Here is a 12,924-nt window from a genome sequence, read left to right on the forward strand (position 1 = left end):
AAGGGCATAGGTTACCTCATCAAAATCATCAACACGCTGCCTCCGAAATTTTGGAACGTGGCCGAAGGAAAGGGACTCGTAAACGACATCATCAACAAGTTACCTTTCGAGATGCATCTACCTGGCTACCAGTACTGCGGACCGGGTACCAAACTCGAGAAAAGATTGGAGAGAGGAGACAAGGGTGTGAATCCGTTGGACGCCGCATGCAAAGATCACGACATTGCTTACAACACCACGCAGACGGATCTGGACGCACGTCACGAAGCAGACAGAAAGTTAGAGCACGCAGCTTTCGAAAGGTTCGTGAGCAGAGACGCATCGTTGGGTGAACGGGTCGCCGCACTGGGTACCACCATCGCCATGAACACAAAACAAAAATTGGGGTGGGGTATATAAATAACATGTAGTAAAAAAAAACAACATGGCTTGCATAACTGATTTGCCGCACGAACTACTATCTAAAATATTCAAAAAGATAGTTAACGGAGATGTTAATAAACTTGTAATCATGGCAAGAACGACGCCGGAATTTCGCATCCCTTGTGAAATGGTTCTCAAGGACCATCTTCGGAAGATCAGCGGCCTGAGGTGTGGTGATCTCAACATTCTGCTTTCGGCTGCAGGGGAAAAATTAAACGAGAGGTTGGACGAATTGCACGAGGCAAGGCAGGGAAGAAGATGGTACACAGTAGATTGGTACAAGTCTATGCAGGAGACGGAAGAAATCACCACGCAAATCATCGCGTTCTCCGAAGCACGAACTTTCTTCCTCTGTTAAAAAATAATAATATATATACGCATCAAAAAAAACTTGATATATAAATAACGCACATCGTGAAAAATATAATCTTCGGTATATATAAATAACACACATGGTGAAAAAAAAACAATTAAATTTCCCTAACACACACACTGAAAATTTCTCTTCTTCGATATGACAACTGAAAAAATAAGTGATCTCCAAGCATTAAAACAAATGCTAAATTTGTCAGTCGAGTATGTAAAAATTCGGGAATTGGAAGTCGACAAATCTTACACGATAACTTCCGGTTCAATCGTTTCTACCCAGTATGGTCCCAAGGTACGCCTGTTGCTCAACGCACAATACAGTTTATTTTTACCAGATCGATACGCTAACATGTTATCGGACGAGAAGCTATCTATTTTAATCGAGATCAAAACTCGGATCGTGTACAAGGGGACAAAGGAACTTTTTGGCAAGAAAACGAAGCACGTAATAGAATTTGTGTAGCGACTGCGAGGCCTTGAAAATATATAAATAACATACCGTAAAAAACTACACAAGAAAAAATCTCAGAATATATATAAATAACATACTGCGAAAATAACGCATAGAGCATCAACATGAAGCCCAAGGGTGTCGTGTACCAGATACCATACTCCAATCTGAAAAATCTAGGTGCCCTCGATGGGTTACTCACCAAGAAACAACGCGAGAAGAAACGTTCTTGCTTGTCGAAAGGACATGGAATGAAATTGCTGCTCAGCACACCTCAATTGAAAAGATTGCAGCGTTCGCGGAAACAGCAAAAGATCGGAGGTTTCATATTCAGCATCCCGGCCATCCTAGCAGCATTGGGGGCCGTTGGAAGTTTGGCTGGCGGAAGTGCCGCCATCGCGAAAACCGTCATCGACTCGAAGAAGAACAAAGCGGAATTGGAAGAACAGAAACGTCACAACCTGGCCATGGAGAAGAAAGGGAAGGGCGTGATGAGAAAATTTAAAAAAAAGAAACAGAAGCACTCACCAACCGAGACATTGAATCTCTGATCGAACCGTTACGAATCAAATACTTCAGAGGAGTTTTCATGTCCGACTCGCTACCTTCAAGCGTTAAAAGAAGAGAATGCGGAGTAGTCAACTTGGACGGTCAAGAAAATCCAGGCACGCATTGGATATGTTACCACAAAAACGACAATGATAAAGCATTCGTTTTCGATTCTTTCGGAGGTGTTCCACCTACAAATTTAATTCATTATCTGAAGACGAACAAAACCTCTATATACTACAACGACGAACGCATTCAAGATTTCGGAGACGTGAACTGCGGTCATCTCTGCCTCTCCGTGCTCGCGTTTCTCTCTAAAATAAATAACCCTACGATCGAGGATTTCCAGAAAGCATTGTGGAACCTCAAACAGCATCACTAGGATGGGCGTGTTCCATCTCACGAGCGAATCTTCAATCTTGAAACTCACGCTGCACGACGACATCGTCTATCCTAAATCCGTGGCTCTGCGTGCATTCTACAGCATGTACCTCATACCTAACGTCACGCAGCACAACAACAAAATTAGCGTAGGAAGCGAACACATCGTCGTCACACCAGGCCAATACAATCTTTCTACTTTGCAAGCTCAATTACCCAAAGGCACGTATCTTTCTCAAAATTCGGTCACGCACAGAGTGGAAATCCTATCCGCGACGGAGACCGTGGACCTGTTCACCATGGGAGAGCTTTTAGGTTTCGAGAACGACACCAAACTCGAGGCCGGCATCAAGCACGTAGCAACCAACATTCCTAAATTCTTGGCCATAGAGACTCTGAACGTACACTGTAACGTGGCGGAAGGCATGATCACGAAATCCTCGGACGGATTACTGGGAAGTCACAAGCAGACGGGAATCATCGCCACGTTCAAACCCAGTTCCGAGTTCATGGAACCGATCATCTACACGCCCTCTTCGCCGATCTATTTTCCAGTATGTCGCAACCGCATAGACGACATAGAGTTGGTGGTGACGAACGAGAAAGGAGACGTGGTGGATTTCGCAGGTGCAACAACTACTGCCATCGTGGAGATCAACGTATAATAAATAACCATACATGTAAAATGGAGCAAATCGAAAGTTACGAATTGCAATCTTTCCCTCCCAACCGTCGCACGTTCGCCAATCTTAACGAGGCAAACAGGGAGATCGAATACGACGTTGACGTAGGCGATGGGTTCATTCATCCTCACAGAGCGGACCTCTACCTTCAATTCGACGTGGTGAAGAAAGAAAGCGGAGACACGTTTCCCGCAGCAGCAAACTTGATACTCGTGGACAACTTCGTGCCTCACCTGTTCTCGCAGGTGGAGGTGAGGAAACACAACACCGTCATCGACAGAATAGATTATCCAGGCATCACGTCGACGGCAGTGGGAACGTTGAAATTATCCAAAACGGATGCAGCATACTATCAGGCGGGAGGATTCGAAGCAGGGACCAAAATATCGACGAGAAGTCACACGGTGCTTTTTCCCATGCGTCTGCTGCCTGGTTTCTTCTCGGACTACAAGGAGATCATGTGGAAGGGAGGACTGAGGGTCACGTTTCGAAGAGCGGCCAACGATAACAACGCAATAATGCGATACACCAACTTGAATGCCGACGGCACGCCGATAGCCAACACTTTACCCGAAGCAGCCAAGTGCATCATCCGGAGCATGGAATTGAGAATGTCGGTGGTGGAATACGAGACAAACTATGCCCTCAAGTACAAAGCGGAGATCTTGAAAAGTCCGCAGGTACCGATTCACTTTCACGGTTACCAGTGCGTGCAGAAGATGGCGACGGGAAGTCACATGGAATTCGACGTGACGACGCAGTTCAACAACATACAGTTCGACATGCCAGATTTCGTCGTAGTGCTTTTTCAGACCGGGAGGGACAAGAATCAGGAAAAAGATTCCAGCAAATTCGACGACTGCAAGATCAAGAACGTATATCTCAAGAACGGAAGGAACGAAGTGTTCCCGCGCGAGAATTACAACCTCGACATGACCAAAAACGATTATCTCAAACTTTACGAAGCGTTTTCGGCTTACAAACGCGTGACCGAGGGAAGTGTGGACATGTACTACACGCCCAGCGAGTTCAAAACACGGAGACCCATGACCGTCATCAACACATCTAAGAGAAAGAAGGTTGTGGTCAACGATCGAACCAACATCAAGGTCGTCTGCGAGTTCCACGATGCCTTGCCCGAGGATACCCTATGCAGTGTCATCCTGATTGCAGAGAAGTCCTTCGCCTACGACGTGAAGAATGAGAGGGTCACAGAGCAGTTTTAACAAGTTTTTATCATCTATTTTCTTGCACAATAAGAAATTTTTAGTGCTAGCACAATCAGTTACAATGGCACAATACGAATTTCACTAGTTCAGATCAGTTACAAATGTCAATTTCATTAGTTATAAGTTACAATATCTTTTTTGCACTATAGCACGAGAGACAATCAGAAAATTTGCACAAAAAAATTTGTTGTTGTTTTTACACGTGAAAATTAACAATAAAATTTCTTTCTTATCGTTTCAGATGCTGTCGAAACATCAAAACACATATACACATACACACACTAGAAAAAAAGCATGCAACTTTATTTGTAACACACACACATACATTCTCCATCTTCATCAAGAAAATATTATAATAAACATAATTATTTTTATCTATATCTCACAATAAAACTCTATATCCAAAAATATCACAACATCAAATAACACTAGAGTCGTTAGTACACGTTGCATGCATTACGGAGGTCCTCTGTAGGGTTTCATGGAAGTTTGGGGGAAAAAAAAAAACACGTGAAACCCTACAGAGGTGCGGTTATCTAGAGCCGTAGCCGTTAGAACCTTTTTGGGTTGGGCACCACGCACCCTGGCGAGGTTAGGGGCCAGGTATCCTAAAAAACAACAATTATTATTTTGTTTGTTTGTTTGTGTTACAATACGGAAATAATAAGAGGCATACGCGCGCGCGCGCGTGTGTGTGTGTGTGTGTGTGTGTGTGTGTGTGTGTGTGTGTGTGTGTATGTGTATGTGTGTGTATGTGTATGTGTGTGTGTGTGTGTGTGTGTGTGTGGTACATCGTTCCCTCCCCGAGAGAAGAGGTTTACGAAGATCACGATATATATAAACATTTGGCCCCGTTGATTCCAGCACTCCAACTTCATCTCTAATGTTGACGACAATATTCTAAAGGTAGAGAGAATGAGAGAATGAGAGATTGAGAGATTGAGAGATTGAGAGATTGAGAGAATAAGAGGATAAGAGAAGAGGTTTACGTAGGTCACAATATATAAACATTTGGTCCCAAACTTGGAAAATTACGATAAAGTGCACTCATCTTTCAAAAAATAAGAGAATGAGAGAATGAGAGAATGAGAGAATGAGAGGAGAGGTTTACGTAGGTCACGATATATAAACATTTGGTCCCTGACTTGGAAAATTACGATAAGGTGCACTCATCTTTCAAAAAATAAGAAAATAAGAGAATAAAAAAATAAGAGAATAAAAAAAAGATGAGAGGATGAGAGGAGAATAAAAAAGAATGAGAGAACAATGAGAAAGATGAGAAAGATGAGAAGGATGAGAGAATGAGAGCTCATCTTTCACTCATCACTGCCTTTTTGCGCCCGTGAAACATCGTCAGCGCACTAAATGAGGCACGGAACGGGGAGAGAAAGTGAGTTTTTCAACTTTTTGTGGTCGTTTGGTCAAGAAATCAAAGTTGGCCTCAGAAGTACAAATACTATCTACTCGAACCACTTGTGCCTCCACCGGGTATCGAACCCGGGACCCCTTGATTACAAGGCAAAGAAGTTGCGTATTGAGTCATTGAAATAGTTCCTGGACCGTATTTAAATTGATCCGAAAAAAGGTTCCTGGACCGAATTTTAATTCAAGTGGAAAATACCAGGTGGTTATAATTAAAGTGACGGTGTTCAGAGTGGTACAGCACGGGCTGTAATGAGAGTAGCAGTCTGAAACTTCGTAGATATGCTAATGAAGCAATGCGGTCGCAAATTATGAAAAAAAAAAGAAGTTCCAATTCTCGCCACCAGGGTAAAAAATGGCGCTGTAAGCAGTCAAAACGTGGAATTTTTCGTAACTCTGACGTCAAAGTCGGTGACATTGCCTAACCATTGTGTGAACTCCCTGGTTGTTGTTGGTGACGCTTCTTGCTTTTTCCTTTAGTAATGTTCATGTAATTCGAATAGTGAAATTGTAGCGATATTTTATTACAAAGAGTATTGTTTTCTGCGATTTATAGTGTTTTTCCTGTAACTATACCAAGTTTTGACTGCTTACAGCGCCATTTTTTACCCTGGTGGCGAGAATTGGAACTTCTTTTTTTTTTTGCATAATTCGCGAGCGCATTGCTTCATTAGCATATCTACGAAGTTTCAGACTGCTACTCTCATTACAGCCCGTGCTGTACCACTCTGAACACCGTCACTTTAATTATAACCACCTGTTATGTTCCTACACCGAATTTAAGTTCAGCCGGAAGAAAGGTTCCTGCTCCGTATTTAAATTTAGCCTGTAAAAAGTTGCTGGACCGAATTGAAATGCTTCACAGATGAAAAGGTTATTTACGGTTCAGAACCCATTTACGTTTGCTGATTTTCTCTCCTGAACCATTGACAACTATGGCCCCTTGATGTGGCGAAGAATGTAATGAATAATGAACCTCCTGTACAGTGCCTTTAGGGGGAGCCAGAAGTGTTTCCATTCTTTAATATAAAGTTTGACGTCAATCTGCTGCTGTTTGATTAGAAGTGATTCTCCTGAGAAATTTGCAAACAACTCATTGGGAACTCGTTCAGGAATGGAAGCGAATTTCCCGCCGAACCTGTTACGAAATTGAAGAGCTGTTGTTTCCTACAGCAGACTCCCAGATTGGATCGCTAAATTCATTCGGCGGTTATGGCTCGGATGCTTTGAACGAGAGCTTTTGCAACAGAGAAGAAGACGGAATGCAATTTTCTTCAATTCCTGTAATAGGAGCTTCAAGTTGATTGGGAAGGAGCACGTGACGTTTCTATTCAAGGGACGAAGCTGTAACCATCTGCAATTACACAGAACGATTGCAGATCCATTAAACTGACGTAAAAACTTCAAATTGTCATCTGTTTAGGTTATTTTAAAGCTTGCAGAAGGACTTCATATGATTCATTAAAATCGGTATTTCCACTCTACCAAGAACAAGGAAAAACATCTGGAGCTGTTGTGAAATTTCTAAACCTAGGCGAAGGAAAGGAGCGTGGACGATGCATTCAGCTGCTTCCCGTGTAATACTGCTGCAATATTGTTGTTAATTTTATTCGTTTTCAAGTGTTTGGGTCGTCATGAAGGGGAGCGAAAGCAGATACGTAATATTTAATGTTGTTTAATTTTTGACAACGGGGAAGAAATATATTTATGGCAATACGGTGGCACTCGGGCACAAGCGAAGGGAACGTTTTCGTTGAGTTGATTTGATGTATTTTACCTCGATTTTCTGCCACTTTTGGCTAATCGCGAAGATGATGATAAGTGATGATTGGTGAAAGGATACTCGCAAAGAATACCCATGCCGAGGCTAGGATTCGAACCCGGGACCCTTTTCTGTCTGCGGTGACTGCAAGAGATGTAATAAACAAATGACTGTCCACTTAAGTTCGAGAGTTGACTGCGGTCTTTCTCGTCTTTCAAATGTGCTGTGTAAAGTAACTTCATCAATATTTTTTGTTAAAAACTTAGGTCTTCTACTACAATTTTAAAGGTAGTTTTTATATATGGTTGCTTTGAACATTTCTACGGTCTCACCTCCTCGTCCCGTTTGTAAATTTGCCTTGTATTGTCCTTGTATCCTTTACGTTCTTGAATATCGGCGCCAACCTCCGTGGCGTAGTGGTTAGTACCGTGCGCTACGATGCCAGGGGTCCCGAATTCGCTTTGTGAATCTCTCTTCCTCGATTTCATCATATAATCGCTCATCGTCACGATTAGGCAAAGGTGGCAGAAACCGACACAATATAACAAAAACTGAATGGCATCAAACCAAAGTCTAAGTTTATGATTAACAAGTGGAGTCATTTGGTGCCATTGTTTTTTATCATCATCGCTAAGGACTGAGAGCTTTGCTAGCATTACTCTGAAACACTAAATGCGAGCTTAACGTTGAGACAAGCGCCAGGAGAATATAATGAGATCGTAAGATGTTTCCACCTTTCAGCGAATCAGGGTCCTAGAGGGGTTAATTAGAACTTCTGATTTATCTATCTCGGCGTGTCTGTGGAGGAGAGATAACAGGATTATCATCCTCTGCGAACGGAGGTCTCCAGGAGGGAAACTTTCTCACGGGAAGAGGAAAAACTGCAGATGCCTCGTTTAGCTAAACGCGAGAAAAGCACTTTGTTTCAACGGAGAAATCACAGCGAAGAGCTTAGTTAGATATCTGCTTTGTGTTTAACACCTACGCCGGTCTACTATCATCTTACACCGAACATCTATTCAAACTTCTAATTTTGAACGTGGCTGTCACTCTAGCTGCTCACGGAGCTACAGTGCTACAATTTACCCTAAAATTTACATGTTACCGTTAAAATGTATCTGTCTGTCTGTTAATTTATCAAAAGAGATGGAATGGGTTCTTTTTTTGCGTGAGCGTAGATACATTAACGTTTTCACTTCTCTGTTCTGTGCAGAGATATCGAAATCCAGTCACACACACACACCCATACATGCTGTATATATAGGCCTAAGTACAGCATTGAGATATAAGGAACAAACTTCCAAACTTCTTTTTGAACATTCTTAGTAGCAGTGGTAGTTTCGTCGCCTTGTAATCAAGGGGTTCCGGATTCGATACCCGGTGGAGGTACATAGTGGCTCGGATCCCACATTAAACTGTAGGTTCAGTCCCGATGAGCCTTACTGTGTAATAAAGTGGACTTGAAACACCAACTCAATCAATCAATCATCTCAATGAAGCACAGTGATTGATTACAGGTTGCAGATGTGGGCACCATAATTGTATTTTAACAACGGAATCATAAAATTTCATTAATTACGTTTAAGTAAGTAATAGTTATTAACAGTTTAGAAGCGGTCATTCTCATTTGTTGTACTGTACACTGTTAGAAGTTATGGTAAAATTGATATTATTATCCAGTTAAAATTTACCAGTCTGCCTGTTAATTTGCAAAAATTGAACACAGCAACATTTTATGTAAATATGAATATTTTATTATGCATACACAGTGGCGGCGATTAGAGGGGCGAGAGGGGCAGTTGACCCCAACTTTTGCCACCTCACTATGCTAAACCGTATGTATAAAGCAAAGGTAAACCGTCCTTGCCCCCTCAGTTTGGCACCTTGCACCTCCATCCAGATTTGGAATAAAATCGCCGCCACTGTGCATACCGATAAAAATAATCTATAAATAATCTAGCTGGCTGCGCCCTGCATGTATTTTAGAAACATTAAATTTATATTAATGCTTGTTGATACTGTAGAAACAAAGCCCAGTAGTCGAATTGTACTGAAGTTTATGTTTTCCTCTACAAACGAAGAAGGAACTGTTTATGTACAATAAAATTGGCAGGTGAACCATTGTTCTCTTTAATACATGAGTTACGTATCGTGTATTGCTTGATGCAATATCACTATGTTTTACGTGAATAGCTTCTACTTACTTTACTAGACAGTAAGTATACGTTTAGAGTTTATTCTTATTACTTGAGTGAATTTAAAGTTTGAGAAACACATTCATTACAACATAGCGTAGTCGGTTCTTTACACAGCAATTCATCGCCATCTGCTGGTAATTTAATGAGACTGTGCAAGTTTTATAATTATTACAGTATAAAGAAGTGGATAGAGAATGTCAATTTAACATGTTTTATTTTTAGTATTACTATTTCACATATATTTCCTGTTGCAACGGGGGAGGGGGGATTGAACCTCCAAAACTCCCCTTTCGACACGCACTTATCTTAGGAAAACATAATCTGGGAGGAGAGTGCGATTTGTGATTTTACCAGGTGGTGGACTTAGTGAGTTTACTATCCCAGTAAGCTTATCAATTTTTGCCATAACCTCCCAGAGAAATAGAATTTGAAAATAAAATCCTTAGGATAATACTTAGACCTGAAAGGGTTGAGGACACAGGTGAGTGGAGAAGGTTACATACTTTATAACAACACAATTTGTATTCCTCTCCAGATATTATGAGATTGATTAAATCAGGAAGACTTAGGCGGGCAGGCCATATGGCACGAATGTGATAGGAAAGAAGAGTTTACAGGATTCCTGTTGGGAAACCTGATGGTAAAAGACCTGTAGGAAGGACAAGACGAAGATGGAGGAATAAAGTTGAGATGGACCTAAAGGAAATAAGTAAGTATAGAAATGTTTGGATTGGTCTTGCCCAGGAGAGGGACAGATGGAAGGCTAGTGTTGCTGCAGCCACAAACCTTCGGGTTTAAGAAGGCTAGAGAGTCGGTTAATTAGTTCCTCAGCTCCCATACGAATATGTCGTTTTTACATGTTTAATGTATGCTTATAATTGGGCATTAACTGCTTAACATCTAATTTCATAGATTTGTGATCTATTCCAATCGAATGGAACACATATCATCAATCGAACTTTAAGTATACGTAAAATCAAACTATAAGAATATTTAGTTTTTGAATGGAATATATCAGTTAAATACGACTTCGAGCAGATTCAGCCGTTTTCCATTTGATTTGTGATGCTTGAACCTGATCCTTTTCTTTCCTCCAAGTTTTCTGCATCGAGGGTCTAGGAAAAGTTAGTTCGGAAATACTGTAACTTCTAAGTGACTTCTTTGAGCAGCTGAGGCTCCTCGTTCACATCCAGCTGTAGAGATTGCTATAGTTTCAATTGAATTACTTCAGTTCTTAGAATGATCGGAATTTGTTTTGGATTTTCTTTGTAGATAAGGATAATTTTAGTGATTTTTCACTGTGATGTGAATAGCGTCCATATTGCAGTTATCAAAAAATACGCCACTAAATGCTGGAATATAGTTTCATAATAACCTCCCGCACAATTATAAAACACCCACGCCATACGTTAGCTATAAAAGACTACTTGCTAAACAAGGCACTTCATAGTCTAACTGAATTTGCAAAATACAGAAGGAATAGACATTAGCTAATAATACCTGTAGTTATTATCATATTTAATTATGACATATTTATTCATACAATACAATACAATACATTTTTTCATCGTTAGGCATTGTAGTCACGGGCACTTCTGGGTTATAACAATTCCATTAACTTTCAACGGAATCGTTACAACCCAGAAGTGTCCATGACTGTACAATGCAATAGATGTTGTCAGTTATTGGATACATATTTGTTATTGTATGTACGTAAATATATAATTGCATATATAGAGACGGATTACATGGAACTACAATATGTTATAGATAATATGAGATTATAACACCATTAAGCCTTGTTCCCATGATATGAAAAACTCAATATGCTGACCAAGGCAGAAATTTATTTTATTATAGAACATAAACTAAACGTAACGTTTCAACCTTCTAGCAAGGTCTTCTTCAGACTCTGCACTAAGTACAAATGTAATAAGGTTCAAAACAGGACGATATATACAGAAACATTACTCCCCTCCAGACTATTAGAAACCTTATTACATTTGTACTTGGTGCAGAGTCTGAAGAAGACCTTGCTAGAAGGTTGGAACGTTACGTTTAGTTTATGTTTTATAATAAAATAAATTTCTGCGTTGGTCAGCATATTGAGTTTTTCATAATATGAGAGTATATGCGTATATAAAGTAAGAGTATGTAGACATAGGACAATAATAATATTAGTGATGATGAAATAATATAAATATGGCAGTGGCAATATACATAACAATAATACATAAAACAGGAAATAAACAATACAATACATTCTAGAATATTAAATCATTTTTGGGATGGATTTCGAATTCTTCTAGTTTGTAGAAGACCTTTTCTTTTAACCAAAGTTGAAGTATACTTTTAATTTTTTTAAGAGAGACACTGTAGCAGCTTCTGGCAACATGTTGTATAACTTAATTCCTAAATACTTATAACTATTGTAGAGATATGGAGATTATTAAACCAAGAAAACATCGTCATGTTAATATTCACACTTGTTTATTTCCTGAACTTGTCCGACCAGCGAGTGATCCCAAGAATGCGCTAACTTGTAACTTCCGTTAAACAAGGAACTGAAGGCAAACGCGTGGATCTAAACAAGATCCATTGTGTTCGAAAGGTTTAACAACCTTTCGACGCCTGAGATTATAAAAGCAAGCTCCTACCCGGAGCTCGCTCTCATTCGAACTACGCTTATCATCGACGCTACGCTCTTTTGGATTCTGCCACTCATCGACGCAACATGGATAATAAGTCCGATTACTTTACAACACATTACACTGCTGGACTACGACGATGGAACACGGAGTTACCGCTGCCTAGCATGCTACCAGTCGCGAGGGATCACTCGGTCTGGTGAGCTGAGGGTCGCTGGATAGAACCTTGGCAACTTTCACGATTCGGTCTGCGAGAAGCATCAGGACAAGACATCACACACACCTACCAGGTATGAACAAGCGTGAATAACCTTTACACCAACTTTCCATATCTCTACCCTCCTAACGGAGCAGGTTCAGCCAACAGATATTATTAAGCTCTACCTAAATGTTTAAATGAAACTTCCCTGTGACCTCAGATCCCAGGTAAAACGGGATTACAACATGGTGGAGATGCTTCAGGCCCTTTTTTGCAATTAAGTACCCTCCTGTACGAATTGCTTTACATTAAATTATTTTCTCCCCCCCTCCCTCCCACTTTGGGAGCATTTTTAAAGTAATTTATTAGTAATTCCAACTCATACTCCCACAGTACGCTTAAGATGCGTCAGACCCTGTAACAATTTTGTGTATTACCCTATGGAAAACAACCCCTCTTTTTATTTTATGACGAGCACCCCCTTTTTTCAACAAAATCTAGTTCTTCTGCATAACATGTATTCAAGCATCATTCACACAGGAATGAGAACACTTGCTTATACTTATTTGACCAGCGATATATTAATGACATAAATAACTGTATACCCATA

General features: G+C 40.5%; 1 protein-coding gene across 2 annotated transcripts in view; it reads left to right on the forward strand.

Moving 5' to 3' along the window:
* The window catches only part of LOC146004971 (uncharacterized), a 628,831-nt gene that overhangs the window by 560,594 nt on the left and 55,313 nt on the right, over nt 1-12,924 (forward strand). Inside the window, exon 1 of one of the 2 annotated variants that reach the window (XM_083144051.1) lies at nt 9,851-9,948. The exons of the other annotated variant lie outside the window; for it this stretch is intronic. The gene's annotated coding sequence lies outside the window, so the exon portion shown is untranslated. Of the gene's footprint in view, nt 1-9,850; nt 9,949-12,924 lie in introns of those variants that run through there. 2 annotated transcript variants of the gene reach the window in all.

Source organism: Lepisma saccharinum, chromosome 22 (assembly GCF_977018435.1).
Source record: "Lepisma saccharinum chromosome 22, izLepSacc3.1, whole genome shotgun sequence".
In the NCBI taxonomy this organism is placed as follows: domain Eukaryota; kingdom Metazoa; phylum Arthropoda; class Insecta; order Zygentoma; family Lepismatidae; genus Lepisma; species Lepisma saccharinum.